Source organism: Hydra vulgaris, chromosome 06 (assembly GCF_038396675.1).
Source record: "Hydra vulgaris chromosome 06, alternate assembly HydraT2T_AEP".
NCBI classification, from domain to species: domain Eukaryota; kingdom Metazoa; phylum Cnidaria; class Hydrozoa; order Anthoathecata; family Hydridae; genus Hydra; species Hydra vulgaris.
In genome coordinates, this window is record NC_088925.1 from 49478581 (window position 1) to 49492652 (window position 14072).

The window sequence follows — 14072 nt, forward strand, 5'->3', positions numbered from 1 at the left end:
AGTAGCGTATTTAATTATTATTTTATGTCCGAATAATTTTAATATACTGTATCCGGAAAATAACTATATGATTCTAAATTTTTCAAACCTCGACGTTTTAAACAAGATTGATAAAAACAATAATGAAATTTCTTATTGGTTTGGTTATCTGTTGAGTTTTCAACTTAGATTAAGTCAAACATAATGAATAAATAAAAAATGAATCTTTTATGTTTTTTTTATTAAAAATTGAATTAAAAAATAGGTAGCGGCGGCAACGTTTTAAGAAACCTAGAGAGAGAATCGCTTTTTAGAAAAAAGTTAAATTAGAAAAATTTAGATTAGTTTAAAATTAAAAAGTTATTTAAAGAAGCTAATATTCGCCATTTTAGGTTTTAGCTAACCAATTTTTGAAATTAAAAAAGTAGGCAAAATTGTGTTTCTCAGTGTGTTGAACTGGCATACGTAAAGGCACACAAGTTATCTTTAGGGAAACACATTTATTTTTTTAACAGTTCCCATATAATTATACTTTACATATATAAGAATCAGTACTGTTGGGTGTGTTTAAAAAAAAAAAATCAGTTACATGATATTACTTCATTCTGTCTGATCATCTTTGATAGATTTTTTAGAGACTTTTAAAAAGCCTTTTCTTTTTTTTTTCTTAATTTGTTGATACCTGGCTGTGATTGAGGCATCATTGTCGTTCTCGTCATTGCATCATCATGACTTCACAACCATTTACTATCTGTTTACATGGGTCTTTCTTAAAAGCTGTTTTCTCAGTTACCTCATTATATATAATGAGGTAACTCCATCTGCTCCATCTCCAAAAATGAAGTAGCACCATCAAATGATGGGTAACCGTCATTTGATAAGTTTAAAGTTCATTTCATTAATTTTAAAAGTTTAAAACCATTAATCATAAATAACATTTCAACAATATCAATATGGTATGTGAAAGAAAATCTTTAAGATCTTTTTTTTAAAACTTCAATGACTACAATTTCTCTGTTACTACCATAATGAGAGGTACCATAATTCATTATAATGATTTGAAAATTATTTGAGTTCAATTCAAATACCAAGTTATGAATTCATCAATGAATATTTTTATTATTCCTGGTCTTATTCTTTTCAAATTATATTATATTTCCAATGCACAATCTTTTCTTTTAAGTAAATCAGAGCTTTTCCATTTGTCTATTCATTTTTCTATTGGAAAAAACTCTTACGAAACCTGGAAGATAAAATTATATTTTTGCCATTTTAGAGCACAAATAAACGTGCATACTTGCAAGTTAAATGCTATCACAATGCGCTTTCTCGGCTGCCGAGAATGTATCAATCGACAGCCTGCATCTTTTGGCACCCAAAACAGTAAAAATGCTACTATTTTTAAACCGTAGTTGGGACTTTAGAGTAATATAACCTGGACACTTAAAGTAAAATAAAGTTTAGATATAAGTGAAGAAGAACAACTCTGAACAAGTGACATTATTCAATGAATAGTTTTGTATTAATATTTATATGAGCAACTTTTATAAAAAATATATTTTTTTATCGGGTACCCAGCAGGCATTTCAGTGGCGGATTAAGACTTTTCGGGGCCCGGGGCTATTTAAAAGTAGGAGGCCCCGTTCCACTAACAACGACAAAATGAGTAAAACAAAGATTTTCTTGAAAACGCTATCACTGATATTTATTTATATACAACTTTTATATTTATTTTATTGAATTAAGTTGAGTGATTTTTTTCTGCTTTTCTTCCCCGCAAACTCTGCAATCACATCGCTGAAATCTAAGGTTTCTAATAATTTTGACTCAATAGTTAATCTTGCTATATTACTTAAATGACTATGGACCATTGTTGATCGGTGCATGTTCTTAACTCTTTTAAGAGTAGAGAATGATCTCTCAGCCTCGCAATTTGTTATGGGAATAGTTAGAAACAAGCGATATGCTATATAAACATTTGGAAATACATCAATAATATCGGTTTTAACAATCCAATTTAAAACATCCAGAAGAATCAATGTGTTTTCAGTCTCAGATTCATCACTTTTTGAAAATATTTAACCGAATAATATCTGTACTGGTTTTTGAACATCCGCTTTGAAGATTCGAAATTAGAGTCTTTATTTTGAAAAAAAAGCATACCCCTCGTTTAAATACTTCATTCGTTCATTTTCCCTTAATTGTAATGGCCATAAAGCAGGGTCTTCGCGTAGAATGGTATCTAGGAAAAAAAATCATGATAAATAAGCCTAATAAAAAAATAATAAGTGACAATTTATATAATAAAAATATTAACTGCCTAAAAAGTAAATTGTTTGTTTAGCAGATGTTAGAGGTTTCATTAAAGATAGTAAAAATTGGAGTACCTAAGACAAGCTCATTGTTATGCATTGTAGATTCAACACTTTCAACTTCTTGAATTTCATTTGAAGGACCTTGGCAGGTTACCTCATTTTCCGTGTTATTGTTTTCATCTTTTCTTTCATTGTTTTTATTATTATCTACAGTTTGTGGAAATTGCATAATAGTTTGGTTTGATGAAAAAAAATTGGTCATTTTCGGAAGTTTAGCTACCATTTCCTCTCTCTCTTTCTTCAATCTTCTTTTACAAGCTCCACTTTCATATTCATTTACACAACTTTTGACAGCCCCATTGATAACCTACGAACTGCTAACAAGAAGCGGTATATAGTGGTAAAAATTGTGAGCTAATAGCTTTTACTTATTACACTTTTTAGTGCAGGATAATTATCTACTATTATTCCAACCTCTCGATGTAAGTTTTAAGTTGCACTACAAACTTCCAATCTAGCTGTGGCAATTATTCTTTAAAAAGTATTTTATCCGCCAATGTCTTTTTTGAGATCGATATCTGCAAAGAAGGTTACAAACGTGGTTGAAAGCATCTTGGGTGAGTAGATTTCCAACAAATCAAAAACATTTTTGACACCGAGAACATTAGATACAGCTATCCTGGTACATTGCTTTCATCTAAACAGAGATTACCTCAAAAGTGCAAAATGGTAATGATATAAAATAAAGGTATAAAGTAAAGGATAAATTAATTTTCATTGAAAATAAATTTAAACTCTAGAGAAGAGTTTTAACATAACATTGGAGGCAATGGCGTCGCTAGGGGAGTGCAGTCCGCACTGGGTGACACCATCAAAGGGATGACACAAAAATGAATAAAAACCAAATATGCTAGAATTTCTTTTTAAAAAACCTTTTTTTTTTTTTAAATTTTTAGATATAGAGAACTTTTTTAGTTTTTTAATCTAGAGGGGTGACACCAAAAGTTTACCGCTTTGTGTGAAACCAACCTAAGCAACGCCATTGATTGGAGGCAATGTTATGATAAAATCAAGTCTTTATCGAATAGGTACAGACTTGTAGTTATGTTATACTTAGCTACAAGAGTTTAATGATAATATTACCGCAAGCTAAAAATCTGCGGCGTGTCTACACACCATACGTTTTTTAACAGGCGATATCAACTACCTATAAATTTATAGTTATACTTTAGCAAGCAACAAAGCTACAATAAGTAGCTATTGATATATTTTTTGAAAATTGCTAAATAAAAGCCCATAATACTTATATACATATGTACATACATATGTATATAAATACATGTATAACTTCAATATGTAACCATTGACTCGATACAGATTTAACGTTATGTTGAAGCTAGCTACAATCCTAGATATATAGCTAACAAAATATTGTAACTATGTAGATAGCTTCAAAACGGGGATATCTAGATTGCGACGTTTCGTAATAAAATCGCAATGTTATAAGTTCAATTATTATCATAAATATGTTAAATCAAATACTAAGAATTAAATTTTTCAGAATGTAAAAAACAAATGAAGCTACGGTGAGAAAAAAAAAATTTATCAAAAGTTGCTACAAACTTAGCTATTCTCAAACTTATTGGAAGCTCATTTGTTCATTTGTTCAAAAAACATCTGAAACAACCAAAACAAACTGAGAAGCAGACAGTACGATGCTTGCTTCTCAGTTTGTTATATGATTATTAATATGAACATGTAAACAACCTTGGAAACAATCATAATTTTAGAACAGGCCGCATTATAGTTTTGCCATCAACTTATGTAGGAAGTCTTTACAAGGAAACTTTTGAAGATGCTATGGCTTTAATTAAAAATTATTATAAAACAGATCTTTTTTTTGATTTTTATGTATAACTGATTATATTTATTATTGTTTAATTTTATTTAACACCCAAGAATTTGATTTTAATGTAATTTAAAAGTTAAAAAGAAAAGTAAGAAAGTTATTTCCGGTGATTTTTACTTCAGAATTTTTTCTTCAAGAATATCTTTGAAAATTCCTCTTTGCTCATTCACATTCACTCTATCGCATATTTCAATGTTAGTTCAACATCGGAGGGAATTTCACTTTTGGAGGGTGCAATTTTTACCTTTTTTTTATTTTGAATCAAATTCTTAAAATCTAACAACTGAAAACGGTATAGTTCCTGGACATCATCAACAAACGAATGTTGAAACAAAGGGCGTTCCAGCTGTGAACAGATAATGTCTGCAGTTGATCTATTACTCAGAAGGCGAAGAAACAAGTTTAATTTAATTTGTCTAATACTTTCCGAAATTTCCTGGATTCCAAATAGAGAACCCGTATAGTTCTTACTTTGTTTTGAAACATTTAAAAACCACATTAACGCACTCCTTACGACTATATCTAGCTTTTTCATCAAAGCAGAATTATTTCCACATAGCTCCATACCATAAGTTAAAGTAGGGGCTGCCAATGATTTATATATATATGAAATAGAATTCGGATAGGCAAACCGGATTGATGGGCAACAGCTCTAAAGTTTGAGATATTTTCATTAACATTTTTATGACTGAGTGAAGCAAAAATTGAATGTATAATTTATCTAAAATTAAATTATTTTAAACTTTTTTTATAAATTCAAACATAATTGTAATCTTTTTTTTTTTTAGTTGTTATGTTGTTGTTTAGTTGCTATATTAGTTGGCAAACGGTTGAAACATGATTTTAATGAAGTACATTTGTGAAGATGTGAATTTTACTGTTAATCATAAGTCAACAACTATGAAGAAACTGGAATTCTAAATAATTGATTTAAAAATATTTTTATTTACTGGTAACATTAAAAAGTCGATTTTAATGGTTAATTGTGCTCTATCTATTTTGAACTACTATATTGTTTTTGTCGTCGCCATTAACAAAAATAACTTGACTTATGTTTATAATAATTTGTTGTATACCTTTAACTCTTTTTAACACAGTACCTTGGAAACACCGTCTCCCTCTATCTTTAATGAATGTTTATTAATTAAAGGAAGTTTATCCACTCTGTTACTTCTAAGCTCTTTTTTTGGTACCATAACTGGTTATGACCATGTATAAGAAATGTTTTACGAGTCGCTTACTTATTCATGATTTATGAATTCTAGTTCTTCTTACAGATTATTTAAATAAAATTTGATTTTTCTTGAAAACATCAATAACTGATAACTGGCGAAAGACTGGTCACTGGTGGACTGGTCACGCTTTTTGATTGTTATGATCAAAACTTAATTTAAACTCAAATAAGTTTATTTACTTAAGTTCATCTAATTATATGGCTTTTAAGTAAAAGTGCTCATTTTTGCAGGACCCAAAGATGTCTGAAAAATTATAAAAATTAAAAAATAAATTATTTACGTTTTATTATATATGAAAAGACATGGGAAAATATTTTATACCAACATTTGTTTTAAAAGCTCATTGAAACTCACTCTAGTTTATTTTTCATAAAGAATTATATGTAAAAAAATAAGTTTTAATAAAACAATCAAGAAGACTTGCAACTTTCAAATTTTCCACATTATAATTTTATAGTCTAATAAAGGTACTCCCGTTTGAAGCAATTGATTTTTCTAAAAAAGGTTGAAAATTGCTGGTGTCTAATTAAGATAGCTACTATTGTGTAAAGCTAGAGTGGTAAACTAGCTAAATATGACTTACAGGTCAGGTCAGGTTCAGGATCATTATAATCACCCTGCTACTAGTATCATGTAACCCAGTACTACCTGCCCCATGTCTTGTTGCCTTGTAGGGTTTATTTTTTAAGGCAAATGCTAGGAGAAACAAACTTCGACTTAAAGATCCCCTGCCTTGTAGCACTTGGTTGAGTTAAAAAATACTTATCTTAGGCAGATGTCAACTGCATCCAGCAACTAATATCAAAGAGGCCTCCTCGGCAAAGACTTTAGGGATAAGCAGAGTAAATCTGCTAACCAGCCTCTAACCTCTTCTTTATCTATTAGGCTGGTGTAGATGTAAACCTGTGTTACGTAGTTTCATGCCTAGGATAATGAATGCTGGGTCTTCTTGACTCTAATCATAGATTTTTGCTTGTGCCTCCTTGATAGTGGCTATGCAATTCTCCCTGTTATCTCGTATTGAAGGTACAACTATAAATCTCAGTTTAATAGTTCTGAGACCGGCTGGTAGTAAAGTTTCCTGAACTCTGTGGTAGCTCTCAGAGAGGTTTATTCCATTGACATCTGCAAAATATCAGAGTATTAACAGTCCATGTTGCGCATAAATGGTGTTTCTAATAATGTTTTTGGTGCGCATTGTCGAGGCCGCATAAGGAGCCCTATGTTACGACTTAGGGTTAATTAACAGGACTAAGAAAATTGCATAGCTCATTGCTTGGGAGCCAATGCTCTATCTATGAATGAGTCAAGTTCTCTTTAATCTTAAATCCTGCTAAAAGTAACCCAAAATATTAAACATAAAAAACCACCCCCACCACCCAACTGTTTTAATATATCTTTTACAAATATTCTTAGTCTGTGAAGTAACCTTTCACCAGTTGAACCTTACCACTTGCAAAATTCACCAAACTTGCTTGCCCTTAGTGAGACTAATTTAAACTCTGCTCTTCCTTCTTCAGATCTCAGTGCTGATGGGTACTATCCTTTGATTCGCAAAGACTCCAATAGCCACATGCTTGACCTGGGGGTATATACACGCATCAATTCACCTATTAGTCCTAAAACCAAGTTTAAATCCTAGGACCATTCTTTTATATGCTTCCGCTTCTGCATCTCATCGCTCTATCACCTTTCTCTTTGTTCTTTATTGTTCTCCTTCAAAACACGACTGCACTCTTTTAGATGTAAGTTCTGATCAAATTGACTACGCTCTCTCACTTTACTCCTCTGTCAATATAGTTGTTATGGTGACTTTAATGCTCATCACACTAAATGGCTTGGCTTTAACGCCATTAATCCTTCTGGCACTAAAACCATCTGCATTTTTTAATTTCTTACTCAGATTGTTAACTTTATGACTCGTTTTTGACAACCCCTAGCCAAAAAAACCTTTAGGATCATTGATAAATATAAACATTTTTTACCTTATATGTTTCAATTTAATGAGGAACGAACCTGACATTTTTTTTTTGTTCTAAATTCTTATAGGATCCTATAAGACTTTTTGACTAGGGTCCCTAATCTTCATTCCTTGATTTATGTCTTGTCTCTAATCATAGCTTGTGTTCAGTTTCTCCTTTTTCTCCCTTTAGTGAATCTGACCATGCATTAATCTCTTAAAATTTTTCATCACATACTTCTTGTTTGGGCTCAGCCTATCATTGCATTACGTACTACTACCCTAAAGTTGCAGCCGTGGCGTAGTGGTAGCGCACTTGCCTCAGAAACAAAGGAACCGTGGTTCAAACCCCACCTCTGGGCAAGTTATGCGCCATCGATTCGGAAGGAGGCGTGAACTCCCGATTAAATGCTTATCTGCGGTGCTCTGTGATAAGACAGTAAGGACTTCTTGGGGCACCTAATATAAAAATTAACAAAAATAAATGTTGGCTAGGATTCTTTTCGTAATTTTCTTTGTGACGGTCCTTGGCCTTATGTCTTCTCTCTCTCATCTGATAAATGCGCCTTCTATGTAACATTCTGGATTTAGGAAGTAATGGACGCTTTTATTCGTTCTTGTTTGTTTCAAGTCAAATCTCATTCTACACCATTGCTTTCACCATCTTCTGCAGCTGTTATATCTAATCTTAATCATTTTTTTTCATCTTTTTTTACAAAAGAACAACTTTCTTGAGAATAAATGACTATTTATTATTGCAAGAATTCGATGTAAAAAAGCGCTGTCAGATGCTAAGCTCCATTATTCTCAGCTCACTTAATCTCGTATCTTATCTCAGGAGATAGGCTCTAGAGACTTTTGGAAAATCTTCAACAGCGTCATTAACAAGGGTAGTTTTAACATTCCATTTCTCGTTTATAGAACTGATCTTATTATCTCTTCCAAGGATAAGGCAAAACTATTTGCAAAGAACTTTTCTTCTAATTCGACACTTGAATTTTATGACCATTCTCTTCCTTTCATTCCGATTAAACAGATTAACCCATTGTTAGACATTCAAATCATTCCAGCTTCTGTTGCCAAAGTCATATCTCAATTAAACTATTTTACGGCTTGTGGTCCAGACAACGCTCCTATCATAGTCTTATAAATTTGTCCCCCAGAAATCCCCCTAATCCTCCCTAAACTATTTTATAAGTGCTTGACTGAGTCTTGTTTACCTGTCTGCTGGAAAATGACATCTGTTCTTCCAATACTATTTCCTAAACTATTTTATAAGTGCTTGACTGAGTCTTGTTTACCTGTCTGCTGGAAAATGACATCTGTTCTTCCAATTATTAAAAACTCCGGTGAACCCCTCCAATTATTGTCCAATCAATCTTCTTTCTGTTATTAGCAAGGTTTATGAACCTTTGATCAAGAAATTACTCATATCTCATCATGAGTTAAATATCTTACTGTTAGACAATCAATACGGTTTTCGATCCTCTTGCTTTACCGCAGACTTTTTAACTGCTGTGACTGAAAAGTTTTATCGTGATGGAGGCGGAGAGGTTAGGGCTGTTGCTCTTACCATACCTAAAACTTTCAACAGACATGGTGACATGGCATGGTGGTCTTCTCCATAAGCTTGTTTCATATGGCCTATCTGACAAATTTTTTAAGGTTATCAAATTGTTTCTTTATAACCGCTTTATTAAAGTCATCCTCAAAGGCCAACACTCTTTTTTATTTCCATTAACATCTGAGATGTTATATATAGATTTATAGCAGCTTTTTTTGCTTATTACTCAACTTTAAACTCCTGTTTAGACAAAAATTATTTTCTTTTAGATAGCTTAGAACAGGCAGCCGATCTTGAAACTAATCTCACTTTTGTAACTGATAGGGGCTCGCAGTGGCTTTTATATTTTATTTCCAAAAAAACTAAGCTATTTACTGCAAACAACTATTGCAATGCTGTTGAAAATACCTCTTACCGCGTCCTCTTTTTTACGTTTTCTTGGATTATTGTTTACTACTGACCCTTCATGGAAACCATATACACAGTTGATAGCTAAATTAGCATCCACTAAGGTTGATTTGCTAAGGTGCTCAAAATATAGCGCTGGATCCAAATTCTCGTCACGTTTATAGCTCTTGTGAAATATTGTAGTAAGCTGGATCGTTGAATCGTTGCAACAACATACCTTTTAACTTTACAGCTAAATCGGTTTCTCCAACGTCAGCTAAAAATGCATTAAATTCCTTATCAGTTATCTCAACTTTAGACTCAAGGTCAATCAGTGACTTGCAAATGCAATTTTTCGATTTTACAAAATGTTTGAGCATTGTGCGCAAGCTACTCTAGCTAGTTTTGAAGCCAAGTATTAGTGGAAGGCCTTTACCAAATTTGTCTAATGTTTATTTTGATGTGTTTGATCTGTTTTTGTCGGAGAACGGCAAAACAATTTCACAACAGTGCGCAACTGATTGATTAACGGTTGCAAATCACTTCAATAGAGTCATGCTTTTTACTCATTACAAATTGAAACCCGCCGGAAAAGTCTTCATCATTATTGGTGTTGTTTGTGTCATAATACTATGCGTCGCGAAGCGGAAATAGGGTTTTACTGACTTTTCTGAAAAACAAATTTAATTTTGATATTTAAAATAATTTTTAACCGAAACAAGTTAGTATTGATTAATAAAAAAATGTTTATTTCAAATTTTTTTAAATTTACTTTTTCAAGTGGGTGATTTTCAGGGGTAAAAAAAACCGGGTTTTCACTAAATCTTTACATTCCATAAGATAATTTTTAAATTTCTTCAATTTTTTTGCACATTATCAAATAAATGATATGAGGTCGATACTTTTTTCCAGTGAGCAAATCCAGGTTTTGCGTTTTCTGTAAAATCAAGACCCGAGTTTTTTAAGTTTATTTAAACCGTTTATACTCATTTTCCTATAATAATTTGCGATAGATAAATAATTTAGTAGGTTTTTTATATTAAATAATTCTTTTTAATATACTATAGCAATATTTGTTATTACTTGTATACTATTAAAAACGAGTTATTTCTAATTATTCTAATTATCTATAAATATTTCTAATTATAGGCCAATATCTATTTTACCTTGTTTTTCAAAATTACTTGAGAAAATAATGTACAACAGATTTTTTAATCACTTATCAGAAAACGACGTGCTGTATTCAAAACAATTCGGTTTCAAAAAAAAAAAATTCAACGGAGCAAGTAACTTGTGGGGTTCCCCAGGGCTCTATTTTAGGACCACTGTTGTTCCTAGTGTATATTAATGATTTAAATTTAGCAACAGACCCATTAAATTGTATTCTTTTTGCAGATGACTCCAATCTTTTTTACTCCCACAGTGATATTAATACACTATTTAAAACAACAAACGAACAATTATTGAAAGTTAATGAGTGGTTCAAAAGTAATAAACTTTCTCTAAATGTGGATAAAACCAAATTTATTTTGTTCCACAAAGTTAATAAATCAAAAAATATTCCCATCAAATTGCCTAATCTAATAATCAATAACACTAACATTAAAAGAGAAAACTCAGTAAACTTTCTAGGCGTAATCTTAGATAAACATTTACGTTGGAGTTTACATATAAAAAGTATTGAAAATAAAATATCAAAAAATTTAGCAATGATATATAGGGCTAAACCATTTTTAAGCAGTAGTTCTTTGAAAAGTTTATATTTCTCTTTTATTCATTGTTATTTAACTTACTGCAATATTGCATGGGCAAGTACAAACCATACAAAATTAAAAAAATTGTACTGTAAACAAAAACACGCGTGCAGAATAATTTTTGGAGCTAATAGAACACAACCTTGTGAGCCTCTTCTGCGTATACTTGGAGCATTAAATATATATAAAATCAACTTACACCAAGTTTTAATGTTCATGTATAAAACAAATTTAGGATTATCTCCTAAAATATTTCAATCCTATTTTGACAAAATAGTTCATAAATATCCAACAAAATTTTCAAGTAACAACTTTGTTGTCCCAAAATATAATTCAAAACTAACTTCATATTCAGTTCTTTATCCGGGACCCTACTTGTGGAAAATGTTTCCCAAAATTGTAAATACACATAAAACTAGTATAGAGCAGTTTAAAAATGAATCAAAACAGGCATTCTAACTTATGGATTTTAATATATACGATTTTAAATGTTTTTTTTAAATGTTTTTTTAATTAAAACTCAAATACATAAAATAATTAATACAAAATTATGTCACTGAGTGTATCAACATTTTTTTTTTTTTATTATCTTAATTATGGTATTACCTCTATGACGTTTGCTAATTTATTTACGTTATTTCTATGAAGTTGACTAATTTATTTTTGTTATTTCTATGGTGTATATTAATTTATTTACTTTTTATTTTTAAATCTTACTTTAAATTTTTAATTTTTAAATAAATGATAATATCTTATTTATTTTTTCTTATTCTGAAAAAATGATCTTACTCTTTCCTTAAAGTTTTATTCTTTAAATTTTTCTTTAAATGACAAGGAATTGTTATCTATTTTACTTTTTTTTTTTTTTTTAATAAATAGTTTGTTAACTATAGATATTTAAATATTACGGTTTTTGTAAATACGTGAGAATAGGGCTCGGTGATAAGGGCTCGGTGATAATTGAATTATTTGGATCAATATTTTTTAAATAGGTAAGCAAATAATAGCAGGAATAATAGCAGTTTTAATTTAACAACATTATTTGATAACTATTTAATTTTAATTTTGTTTTGCTTAACAAGTTAAATTATTATCAACAGTACATCCTTGAATGTCTTCAAAGGAAAGTTATTCGCAATACACAAAGCAATGTAAAATCTAAATTCTATTTGGATTTATTTTGTTAAGAGGATCAAAAAAACTAACAGCAAAATGCAAAATTTTTTATGAAATAGTAAAAACCGCTGGTTCAACGGCAACATCGCAGCACACGACATTTAAGAACAATACGCAATATTAATGTATTAAAGCAGGATGTCGTGCAAGATGAAGGTCCAGAAAGCAGCGAATCAAAAACGATGATTACACTATTTATTCAACAAAAAAAAAATGAATCACTTTCTGCAATCGTATCACGAAAATGTGCCTTGGATAATATGCTATTCAAAGTTTTGTGTATGTCTATCGATTTGAGAAATTTGTTTTTGGCTAGAGGCGCTCGAGCTTATGTATTACCAAAATCACCTAACTCGATTTGCGAAATGGTTTTAGAATACGCACAAAAAATGCAGGCTAAAATGATGCAAGATTTTATAAACTTAAAAGAAGATGGAACAAGATTTTGCTTAACTCTAGGTGAATGATTTAAATAACATCTTCAAGAAACCGATGTTATTTAAATGTCAATGTTCATGGGAGGAAACAGTTTTGGAATTTAGGTTTAGTATCTGTTGAAGGACGTTTCTCTGCAGAGAAATGCATTACGGCTCTGAAAACCACATTGCAAGACAACAATCTAAATATCGATTAAGATACTACGTTTATAATTGGTATTATAATATACGTCTATAATTGATATTATAATATATATTATAACTGATAGGGCAGTTGTGATGCAAAAAGTTGGACGGCTTTTATCATGTAATTAGCAGTTGTGCTTTGCGCATGCGATACATTTAGCTGTAATTGACGTTCTGTATAATAATTCGAATACAAATGAATTGGTGGCTCACATATAGAGAATTTGAATTTAGTTCTCTCATCAAAAAAGTTCGTTCGATTGTAAAGTAATTTCGTTTTTCGAGAACATCAAATGATATTCTTCAAGTATACGTGAAACAAGAATTTGGAAAACAATTGAAACTTATTATGGACACTAAAACTAGATGGAATAGCTTAGTCAAAATGCTTGAAAGATTTAACAAGCTAAAAAACTGTGTTAGAAAAGCATTGATTGACATTGCATCTGATATCGTTATTCCAGATGCTGAAATTTTGTCGATTAAAAACATTATCTCTGCACTTCTCCCAGTGAAGCTTACTGTTGAAGCTTTTTGTCGAGAAGATGCAAATCTGCTTTCTGCTGATGCGGCATTTTCTTTTATGCTTGAGAATTTCGGATCTGATGAACTTTCATTAAAATTAAAGAAGAAATTAGAAGACCGAATAAGCCAAAGACAAACTTCAGTATTTACACAATGGAGGAAAAAGTGAGATTCACGCATCTTTCACTAGACCATTGAAAAAAACAATTGCCAAAATTATTGAAAACTTTGCACATAAATTGATATTAAACACTAACATGGAAATTTCCTCAGAAGAGCTGGCAGAAGCTGACGATGTGATTGAAGTGATGTTGAAAGAACAAACTAAGCCCTTAACACTAATGCAAAAATTAGAGAACAAAATTCAATTGAATTTATTGTCCAACATAACGTCCTAATCAACTCAACAAATAACAAATAGGAGCTTGATTTCAAAAATTAAATCTGAAATGAAATTCTTTGAAGAGAGCGGCGTTCGTGGCAAAATATTATAAAAATAAAAATCAAATATGAGTCCGTCTACTCATATTTGATTTTGATTCCGCCACCGAGCGTGGAGTCTGAGCGAGCCTTCTTAATTGCTGGTAACTTTTGTACAAAAGTTCAAACTAGACTCCGAGACGCAGCTTTAAGTGATCTCTGCTA